Source organism: Sphaerodactylus townsendi, linkage group LG11 (genome assembly GCF_021028975.2).
Source record: "Sphaerodactylus townsendi isolate TG3544 linkage group LG11, MPM_Stown_v2.3, whole genome shotgun sequence".
Taxonomy (NCBI): domain Eukaryota; kingdom Metazoa; phylum Chordata; class Lepidosauria; order Squamata; family Sphaerodactylidae; genus Sphaerodactylus; species Sphaerodactylus townsendi.
In genome coordinates this window covers 49,290,238-49,302,392 of record NC_059435.1, presented here as the reverse complement: position 1 = coordinate 49,302,392, position 12,155 = coordinate 49,290,238, and positions in this window count along the sequence as shown.

Sequence of the window (12,155 nt, the reverse complement as noted above, 5' to 3'; positions counted from 1 at the left end):
TATTTAATATCTTGCCTTAAATAAGCCAGGCTTCAGACAGCTAACATACATGATGAAAATCATACAAAAGTCAGATCATTAACAATTGAGACAACTCATGAATAGAAGAACAAATCCTAACACTAAGCATCAAACTCCAGATGGCCATTTGAAACCAAGTCACGTTGTCCATACAAACCCAACTTCACCTGGTCTTAGAAGCGTTATTTGGGTGATAGGAGAGGAGTATATTTGTTGGGGCTACCATATTCTACATAGTTCTGATTGGCTTCAGGTGTATGCTTTGTGGAACAACATGGTCTTGAATGCTCTGCAGAACTGGTCCTGCAGAGCTCTAATTTCTACAGGTAAAGCATTCCATGAAATCTTTCAATTTCCTCCTCATCAGCATCTGTAGCTGGGGCATAAACTAGGACAGTGGTGGTGAACCTATGGCACTCCAGATCTTCATGGACTACAATTCCCATCAGCCCCTTCCAGCATGGCCAATTGGCTGATGGGAATTGTAGTCCATGAACAACTGGAGTGCCATAGGTTCGCCACCACTGAACTAGGATGATAGTGATGTTAATAGGGTTTCTATGAAAGCTGACTGATATTATCCAATCAGATTTGCATTATATAACCTCTGCTTGCTTGTGGTACATTTCACCATAGCGTAATTCCTCCTTCTGAGTTTATTCTTTCCAGAGTGAAACACTTTGTAATGTTCTGACTGGCAATGTTTTACCTGCAGGGATATAATTTGGCACAGGGTTATGATCAGAAAACTGCATCAAAAACGGAATAATTAGAACCTGCATCTCAGAAGAAGTCTGACTTCCAACTACTTCCTTATGACAGAATTAAAGTAATTGACAGTACCAGCCTAGGCAAAATTACCGCCTCCCAAATTCATTGAAATCATTGTGCTTAGAAAAGTTCAACTCTGCTTAGGATAGTACGGGAAGGTCCCATATCATCAGATTTGTACCCTAGAAACTGATTGAATAAACTTGGTAAAGAATAGCACTAATGAAGATTTTTTTAAAAAAAAATCTTCCTCACTTATCCTTGAGTATAATCGAATATGGCTATTCAAAGAAATGACTAATTTGTACGAGAGTTAGAAAAGCATCCCAGATCATTATATGAGATCCAAAAGTGGGGAAAAAGAGAATGAGAAAAGCTCATTCTCTATTCTCAGAATGAGAACTCCACAGACCACGTTATCAATTAGAAAAGAAAAGATCAATCTGTGCTATGTTAAGTCACCTTTTCGATATAATAGTTGAAAATGGAAATGACTATAGTTGAAACCGAGGATTCCTATCTTAACAGAAAATGCATTTCCTCTGCAATCTATAATCCATTTCCTTTAGATATGTCTCTTTGCTGACTATAATAAACATTATTCCAAAGTAAATGGGTTATGAATTGCAGCATCAGTTAGTGAAATAGATTACTAATCAATTTTGGAGATTCTCTGCAACCTACACTTCTGGGAATCAGTCTTGTGATAGGTCTGCTAGAGTAACTTGGGGCAAAGAAGGCCAATTCTTGTTCTTTAAAGTTGGGTAAAAGAAGGAATGAGAACAGATGGAGTGCAAACTTATGCAAAGGTGTTCCAGTCCAGGCAACTCTGGATAGGATTCCACAGTATGCCATTAGGAGATGGGAGGTCTTAGATGGGAAACTTTTTAAACAGATGGTTTGTCCTTGTCTTCTTTTGCAGAGGAAGACTCTGCAGAGTTTTCCTTGGTGGTCCCCCATCCAAGTACCAACCGTGCTAAGCTTCTGAAATGTGACAAGATTGGGCTATATCATACCACTCCACATCTGCTGCTGTTGTATCCAAGTAGTTTCCATATGGCACAATCAGACCTGGTTACAACCGGTTTCTTACAATCCGGGTCTGTTTTATTCCGGTTTCTCCCTTCGCATGGCTGCCCATTTTTTGAAGGAATCCAGTGAAGACCGGGAGGAAATACTTTAATTCCTTTTGCACGACCCCAGGACTTCCGTATTTACAATGCAAGTGTATCCGAGCATGCTCCGATGTCCTGCATTCTGATTGGCAGCTTGAATGAACATCAGGCAGGAAGATCAGGGGTGGGCGGAGGGATGAGGAGATCAGGTGGCTGGGCAGGAAAAATAAACTGGCTCTGCTCCTGTGGTATTTGCACGGCAGTGGGCTCATCCCAGAATTTCTGAAAAGAATCACCAATTTGGCGATTTTTGAATACCCTGGGTTGAGGGAAATATTGTGCTGGAGGACCAGGAACTATGTGAACTTCTTGGCCGCACAAGGATATTTCTCTTGCTCAACCCAGAATATTTGGACCATGCAGAAATGGCCCTAGTCACCTTGATTTCGATGGCTGAAATTTCACAAGCAGTCTCTATTGTAAACAAATTATCCATGTTAGGGTTAACCCTGCAAATGCTCTTTGCAGGGTCAAAAGTTGATTCAGCAAGAAGCATCTCACGTTATACCCACACTCATATTTTTCATGTAATATTAGTGAGCAAAAATGTAAGCGTATATTTTGTGACCCCACTGCATGATTAGACAAGCTGCCTTCTCAGTTGCATTCTCAACCACAAACGTGTGTAACCAACCAACCGACTTTGCATTCATCTTTCCAGGCTACAAAAGAACACGCCATACTCAGGCATAAACAACCCCTTTCAAATATCAGCACTTCCTACAGGAAGTTTGCAGAATTAGGGGAATGAAAGTTGAATACAATTCTGATTAAATCATAAAGTTTTTGAGAAACTTCTTGAAAAAACAATCTATTCTTCAAAACTGCAGTTCTCCCCTTTCAAAGATTTGCAAGCGGCGAACCATTTTGTTCATTTTAAGATGTTACCAAGGAGGTAGGCCATTTAAATATGCTGAAAGTGGAGGTCTCTGTATTTATAAATCATCTTGTCAGATTTCTTTTCTGTTACTGAACAATACCGATCATCCGCGATATTCAGTATTGTACTGAAATCTATAATTGGGTGACTGAAGCACTACGATTCCTCCCTCCCCAAAAAAGGGTGTCATCTTTTCTAAGTATTTGTGAACACTGGCAAGGAGAACATTGGAGGAATGACAGATTGAGATTGATCGCCCCAACAGTGCCAGTAGGATGGAGTGTCATTTTATCTCTATGAAAAGGCTGCTTTAGAGCCTTTCACAGAGAACTGAATGTGGTGGGCTTATCTGTATTCAACTTTTCATATCCCCAAAGAAAAGGTGACCATTATTTTAAAATGAATCACAGGCCTTAAAAGGACATCTTGAGGAAGAAACAAAAGGATATGACTAGCTGAAAATGGAGGAGGGTTTTTTTTTTTTAAAAAAAAAACAACCTACAGTCCTATGCAAAAAAAGGGGGGGAAATACCTATTTGGGATAATTTTGATGTTGGAGAAAAGAGGTATTTGGCTGCTAAAAATACTAGTCTCTCTGTTAAAGCTTTGAGCACTTCTGTCATAACAAAACAGGGACCCAAATTGTTGAGCTGTTCCTAGTTTTACAATTTGCTGAGTGGCTATAGAATACACAGCGATATCACTCTCTTTCATTCCTGCCATTCTTATGTCATCTTCATAGTTTGGCACTGACAGCATTTCATTTTGGCATCATTCTAGTCCCTGAAGTAGTTTTGCATTGAGAATCCCAAGGGTTCCTTGTGTGGACACTATAGAAGGCATTGCGGAAGAAGCAGACACGATTACTGAACCAAAATCTTGTGGAGATTGACTACTACATGTTTCAACTTTCCATTAAAAGTATTTGAAAAAATGATGACCCCCCCCCCCCCACACACACACACAGCTATTACTACTGACTATGGCATGTATAGTGTTTGGCCACAAGAGTCTTCATTGGACCATACCAACGGCCTGATACCTCCTGTTTTTATTTGGGCACGTTTCATGACACTTAAAACGGTTGGAATGAATGTGAAGGACTGCAAAGACTGGAGAAGTTCCTTGGGTTTAATTCAATCTTCCTGGTAGATAAAATAGGCCAATATTTAAATATTTCCCAGCCTCAGATGTTAAAATAGAAAGAAACCACACTCTCTATGACCTGGATAGCCCAGCCTAGCCTGATCTAATCAAATCTAAAACGTTAAGCAGGGTCAGCTCTGGTCTAACTCAACATATTAAAAACAAGGCTGCCTGAGGTAAAACGGCTTTTAAAAAAACCTAACTGCATTTCCTCTATAAGATCATTTTGTCCCAATACAGATATTATATGTGGCCAATACAAATCCCAAACATTGGCCTTTAGTAGACCCCACACATATTAGATGAAATCCTTGACATGTATCCAACCATGCAGTTCCTCTGAAGGAACGGCATTGCTGTTAGTATTAGGGGGCTGTGAATTCTGCTTTTCCCCTCCAACATGCACAGTAAACCCATCCCTCCTTTCCACTCTGCTGTTCCTAATGATCCTCTGACTTTCCATCAAAAAACAAAATTTCAGGAAGCTCAGTCAGCAACAGCAGAAGGGGGAAACGAGAAAACCTCCTCTGTGAGGTCCTCAGGTGGCTGGATACACAGTGTTGAGGTGAGGGACCCAGCACTGGTGGTGTGTCCTCCCCTCAATTCTTCTGAGCCCCAGGAGCAGTTGCAGGAGAAGGCTGTGCAGTGACTTGCATGAGAGGAGATGCAGTGCTCGCTTGGCTGCTCAGCATCAGGTCACCCAATAGATATGGCTCCCCTCAGATATGGCGGGGAGTGTTTGCAGGAGCAAGTCTGGTGCACAACCCGAGTCACAGCTTCTCCAGCTGCCAGTTGGGTATCTGGCTTAAAAGAGCTCAAGGGAACAGCTACTGTGTGGTAGAAATGTTTCTACTATGTGCCAGTTCTACTGGCCTTGTTGTGCTGGACACTGAGGCCCTTTCCGCTCATGCAGAATAATGCACTTCCAATCCACTTTCAGTGCACTTTGCAGCTGGGTTTTACTGTGTGGAATAGCAACATCTACTTTCAAACAGTTGTGAAAGTGGATTGAAGGTGCATTATTCTGCAGGTGCGGAAGGGGCCTGAGTCTATCAACCCAACCTTGGCTTGTGCTTTGGCATCTGTTGATGGCTCACCCCTTTTGGTTTAGACATCTATGAGTTTGGGGAGTTGGTGCTGACTTGGGTTGTGCTCTGACCTTGGAGTGCGTGTACTCTTGGCAGCTCCTCACTGTGGACACAGTGTATCTTTGCTTTAGCTTGACATCTCTTGTTTGGGATGTAATTGACAGTTTGATACAATCAACCTGGCTTGTGTTGGTGCCTTTATATTATATCATTAATACAATAGAGAAAAATAAAATAAAATTCCTTTTGAAAACAGAGGACGAATAGAAAATAGATGAAAAGGAGACTGGGTGACTTCACAGAGGCATGGATAAGGGTCAAGTGTTTGATGGGGTGGAGAAATAAAGACCGTTTCAACATGATTGTATGCTCAAGGAAAATTGGCTGGGAAACTGGTAGAAAAAAGCACCATAGTGCAGGTGCTCAGGAAAACAACAGAGGAAAAATGAAGGAATACCAGTTCAGAACCAAAAGGAGGAAAAAAACATACAGAATTAAAAGGAAAAAATGAGCATTTGTCAGCATGATACGTTGTAATTGAACTCGTTTGGAAAAGGCCACAGAAACAGATTCAGTGTACTATGATGCCCAGGAGTTAAAGGGAAGGTCAGTAGCAACTCCCCTTAGCAAGAAGAGAGTCAACCCTTCATTGCTCTAAATTCTCTTTGCTGTTCTAAAGACCCTCTTTTTATACAGAGTTTGAACTAACAGTCCCTCCCACCTGCACTACATCATCCTGGTTGTGCTGAACATGTTCTGCACATTCAGTGAATCTTGCAGGTGTTTTGGGAGGGTAGAGCAGTGCAGACCCTTCTAGGGTTCTATCTGGAGTCTTGGCATTGTATGTTCTCTTAGGGCAGGTCTCCAGCAGGCCTCTGGAGAGTTGTAGTTTTCTGTAATAAACAAATGATCTTCAAGGGTGATAAGATGGTTTCCTGACTATCTCATGCTGACAATAAGACTATTTTTTCCAGGAGCTGTTTAAGAAAGCACCAAAAAGAGCAAGGATCCAGTGAAACCATGAGGTTTACCATGTTGCCTGCTCCTTTTCGTGTCTATGACATTGATAACTGAATCACATAACATTGGCTCATCAGCAAGTTGTGTCGCTGTCCTTTTATTTGTACTAACGTAATTGTTACAGCAGAGATATCCCAGTGACACCTAGTGGCCATCAGATTTCTTGTAGGATTGTTCTGTGAATATAACATGCTAAAATGAACACTGTGGAACTGTAAGAGTTAAGAGTTACGTGCTTACAATTCTGTTCATGCTTACTTCACTCTCCCCTCTCCTCAATTGATAACATCGCTGTAATTATTATGAGCAAATTATCATTGAGTAGTCTAAAATAAATAGTCTAAAATATATCTTAAAAATCAACGAATAATTTCATAATATATCTCCAATACATCCAAGAATGGGCTTTTTGTAGCCAATCCAGCTTTCCCCTGTTGAAATCCCTTTGTGCTACCCCCTAACCAGTGAAACCTAAAATGTCACTGAAAGCACAGAGATGCGGAAGTGTTTTTGACATCTCAGTTATGTCACCAAACAGTGTTCTTTCTATAAGGTTGCAGTCTTCTGAAAAAGCAACGGGAGAGAGAGAGAGAAAGAGAGAGAGAGAGAGAGAGAGAGAGAGAGAGAGAGAGAGAGAGAGAGAGCAGACAGGATATAAAGTCAAAAGAAGAAACAACATAAGCTGGGCAAATACAGCAGCCTCAGGTGGGTTATTCTAGAGATGCATGATGTGTGGAGATTGAAATAATAAAATGAAAATACGCCATCATAATGCTGGAAACACTACAGAGAATTTCAAGAACATTGTTACAATAGTTCAGACTCCATTCTCCTCACGTCTGCCTCAGAGTTGGAACTTGACTTTAGATCCTGTTTGCAGCTATAACGACACCAGCTTTGTGGGGAAGGGGGGGGGGGCAGGGAGGGATAAGCAAACTGAAAAGTCATCTTCAAATTGCTGCTCCCTGGATCTTTTACTAACATCATTCAGAAAGTGGAAGAACAAAACAGAAGTACAGACGGGGAGGGAGTCTGCTGGTGGACAAGGCTTCTTGACATTTTGGCATTCAATGGCTGCTTTGTATCATGAAGTGGAGCGAGGAGACAATAGATAATAGTAACTACATCTATGGAAGTATTTTTGAAATTTAAAAAAATGTTAGGGGAAGATGAAATTTCTTGTGCAATGCCTGGGCATCCCGTTTTTTTGTGCGTGTGTGTGCAAGATCAGAGTTATGGTCAATTACAGACTTGTGGTCTGTCTGGGAGAAAGTCCTGGGTTTGAGTGGCTGTGGATCAGCTAGATGAAACAGAACCCTTTGGAAACTTAATCATAAAGCTGATGAGTTGTGGGACTGCTCTCTCTTTCGAGCTTTTTTTTCCTTTGTACATAAAGAGAACTATAAATAGTTCATGGCTGTACTTTGGGGACACTAGTTATTTCCACATGAGCACTGTGTCATGACCAAAGCGCCCTGTTGTCTCAGGGACCTTCCTTGGATCTCGGATATTCTTGACCTGGGTAACACTCTGGCCCCTTCCGCACACGCCAAATAATGCGTTTTCAAACCACTCACTTTCACAACTGTTTGCAAGTGGATTTTGCTATTCCGCACAGCTTCAAAGAGCAGTGAAAGCAGTTTGAAAGTGCATTATTCTGCATGTGCGGAATGAGCCTCTGGTGAGCTGCTGGAACTGGCTGACTGGCCTTGCAGCAGGTAGCCACTAACTACCCTTCTCCGCCCTGAGGCTTTTATAGTTTCCTTCTCTCCTGCAGCCCCACCCCTGAGTGCACCCCTTTGGCCAGACCCTTCCTGGGCCTTTGCCTTTAAAGCTCTGCTGGCCCTTCCCCTGTTCATTGGCTCCTGGGAGGAAAAGACTGTTTCTGCTGCTGGGCTGGCTTTCTGCTGGATGGGGCTCTGAGACAAGCCCTACCCTACCCTGACCTAGGATAGCTGCTGCCTGGCTCTCCTACCTCCTTGGGCTGCTGCAGCTGGCCAAATCCTGCTGGTAAGTGGCTTGGGGCACGGTGATTGTCATGACAGTTAGATCATGGTGATCATATCCTATCCAGCAGAGGCATGAGTCAGCAAAGAAAGGAATGATCTGACAGGTGGAGAACAGCAAGCAGACCGGTTCATTCCAGTTGCAAGTGACCTTTACAGTGATTGGTGGAACTGTGTATATAAGCAACAGCAGTGTACTGTATGTTGGTTCCTTAGGGAAACAAGTGCCTGGCGGAGCACTTTGTTGGACTGTTTAAAATACTCTGTATATAGTATCTTGTACATATAGCAACTCTATGGTAAAAGCCTTCTTTTGAAAGAATCTGCTGTGTGGAGTATTTCTTCTTCTGAAAGGTGGGAGTTTGCTGTATATGTTCACTTGTCTACATGAGTAGTACCGCTCAAGGCTCTGTAGAGAAAGGCAATGGTAAACCACCTCTGCTCTCATTTCATTTTAAAGCCCCTTGCTGGGGTTGCATAAGTCGGTTGCCCCTGCACAGCCCTTTTTTAAATGTGGTGTAGTGGTTAGAGTGCTGGACTAGGGATCTGGGACTCTCAGGTTCAAATCCCTCTAAGGGAAGCTTGCTAGAAAACCTTGCAGTCACACACTGTTATCCTCACTGACCTTGTTGTGTGTGTGGTGGGGGGGGGGGGAATCGCAGAATGCCGAACGATGCAAACTGCTTTGGGTCCTCACTGGAGAGAACACAGGGGCATAAATGAGGTAAATAAATAAATGTATCCTTCTGATGTATTGATGACCAAATTTTAAAAAGCCATAGGATGAAAAAAGCAAAAGAATGGAATGGAAATGTAGAGCTCAAATGGCTAAGCTGAGAAAGTCCAATGGATCCCCAATCATTCCATCTAGAGCCCAAGCGAAGACTATTTTCTTGGCCTCAAGCAAACGTGTTTCTAAAAGTCTGGATTCAGAAGCCACTGAACATTCTCTTCCTCAATGGTGGTGTTCAAGCTATTTTTGACTGCTTCAGCAGGGTTTTGCTTTGATTCTCCTGAGGTTAGATGGGTGGTTACAATGCTGGCAGAGTTACACAAACACGGCGTTCACAGCTCAGCAATCTTTGGATCCACATTTGGAGTTCAAGGTGGGTGGCATGTCTGCAAATGCCAATAAAGAGGCTACAGCGAGGTTGTTACAGAGACTAAGTGACTCAGTATAGCCCCTTTGCAAACTTGGAATTAAAGGGCCAGAAACCTTTCTCTGATGTCTGGAAAATGATTAGCCAAATCTCAGTTGAATGGGATTTTTTTTTTACATTTGTGTTTTCATCTTAACTGTCTTTCGCTTAAAAGTTGGAGGCAGGTAACAAGCAGATAAACCCATTCATACACGGTGTTATTTCTCATTTGATGAAACCTTTAATGTCACATATATAAATTATACAATGGAAATTAAAATTGGCTGGTAAAAATGTTTAAAAAAAACAAGCATCATGAGAGCTGGAATATTAAGCCACTGAATTGGGATTGAGTCTGCTAAGCATTTGGGAACGTTCAGTGATGACAACACACAAGAATCTAGCAGTTTGTTCGATGGTAACAGTTGAGTTGCTGTCTAACAAGAACAAAGTTTTGACAGCATCTGTAGTGTTGCCTAGATCAGCTAGGAGAGGATTGTTATTTCTCATTTGCCCAAGCATTAACACTTCCAATTTTTGTATCTGTGTGGGGTAGGGGTAAACTTGAAGATTACACATGTGGAAAAGCCCTTAGAAGAAGATGAGGATAAGGAGAAGTTTGGATTTATACCCTGCCTTTCTCTCCTGTAAGGAGACTCAAAGAGCCAGAAGGCTCACAAACTCCTTTCCCCTTCCTCTCCTCACAATAGACACTTTGTCTATGACTAGCCCAAGGTCACAAATGTAGGAGTGGGAAAACAAATCAGGAGCAGCAGTGGCATAGTGGTTAAAAGCAAGCCCACTCTAATCTGGATAAATGGGTTTGATTCCTCGCTCTGGCGCTTGAGCTGTGGAGGCTTATCTGGGGAACTAGATTAGCCTGTGCACTCCAACACACGCCAGCTGGGTGACCTTGGACTAGTGACAGCTTTTCGGAGCTCTCTCAGCCTCATAGGACCCCTTCTGGTTATTCTAATTTAACAAGTCTCCCAACAGAATAATTCAGGAGGACTTTTTAATAAAGGCATTAGGGTTATATTACCATGCAAAGGTTCAATAGGCTAATTTGATAAAGGGAACCGACTGTGGACTGCACTACTGTGTATAGCATATGTATTATCCGTTTGCTGTATGTATTGTCACTACACTGCTTTCTACTAATGTAATTCTGCTTTTTGGCACTGTTAATGTATAATATCTAATACTTAAATTATGTATCAGATTTCTGTAACCCTAGTCCTAGTATTTTGTTTATCAGATGTCATATTCTGTGGACTGCACTATGTAATCTGCCTTGAGTCTCAATGAGAAAGGAAGACTCTAAATAAATAAATCTTAGATACTACCTCAATTTTCCAACATTTCAAACCTGGCAGAAAGTTTCAGCTATCACAACTGTATCTAAATCTGAATAGTTTTCAGGCATGGCAAAGCTCAGATTTATTACTCAAACTGTGTAGCTGATATCTTCTTCTATAGTATGTTCATTTTTGTTTGTTTCTGAACTAGGATGCATAGAATTTGACTAAGTTTTAAGCTGCCTTCTTTTTGTTAGATCTTTCATTCAGGTCTCTTCCCTGGCTGCTAAAATAAAAGGGTTATGGCTTTTCTATGATGGAATGACTTAAAAAGTTGAACTTTTTCAACTCCTTTACCAGGGCTCTGGTTGTTAAAGAGTATTAAGGAAATTGTATAAACCTAGAGAGGGGTGGAAAGTAAACAAAATAATATTACGGTATATTTACTTAGAGCAGCCACCTTGCCAAAGAAACCACATAACATACTTATAGAAAACATGTTTAATTAAAACAAGAGTCAAGGGGAAAAAAACCCCTTTCTTGTAATGTCACTTAAATGCATGTTGCTGTTGTATTTAATTTCCTTTTTGGAGTAACATAAAGTTGATCTTAAAGCTAAAGCTGCACAATTTACTGAACTGGTAAATTAATTAAGTGAAGTCATAGCTATTTAACTGATAATGGCAGATTTTAATTGGCAAGGAAATGAGGGGCCTAGGAAAAGGCACGCTAGATCAGGACTCCCCCCACCTCTTCAACTTGTGTAACTTGGGGAATCTTGAAAACAGGTAACAGGTGCTACCAAAAATGGCTGTCATGAGAGGAACAACCAAAGTGCTTGGGAGGGCTACAGGGCACACTGGCAGAATCACATCTCCACCAGGGCAAGTCCCCCAGGGAGGGCAAATCCGCCAGGGCAGCTGTGTGCTGCTCCTATGGGTGGATTCACTCCCCCCTTTGCATGGGGTTGCTAAAAAGGTGTCATACATCTATTATGCCCAATGGTGGCTTCTCGGTGGCGAGGAAGCTTTTTTTTTGCTTTGCCATCTTCCCCATGACACCAGAAAGCCCCTATGAGAGTGGCGGGGCAGTGTGGCCATGGCACCACGGCCTGCCACCTGGCCTCTTGGATGGGGCTGCCCATTGTCTGATCACACTGTACACTACTTTGAGCATCAAGGGGAAAGTGGCATAGAGATATAGCAAATAAACAAAAATGGGCAATATCTTCAAGAAATAAAATGAACTGTAATGAGTACTATCCACTAGGGGGCTCAAGAAGAGGCGGGAGTGTTTTTTAAAGCTCTCTTATAAATGCTACCCTTGGGTAGTCTGGTAACACACTGAGCCTGCAAGGTGAGGGATAAGCAGAATTTCAGTTAATATAACGGAGGAAGAGAAACAGGAAGAAACAGCCTGGGGACATCAATTTTGACACCAATAACCAACTTGTATTGTAAACGTGCTTCTAATACAGTAGCAAGTGCATAACTTTGAAAAAAGCCAAAGGTTAGGTACAATTTTAAGTACAAACAGATGCAGCGTGATTTTTCAGTTTCTTACCTACAGTTGTTTACAGTTGTTTACTTGTGAAAGGTTGGAAATATTAAA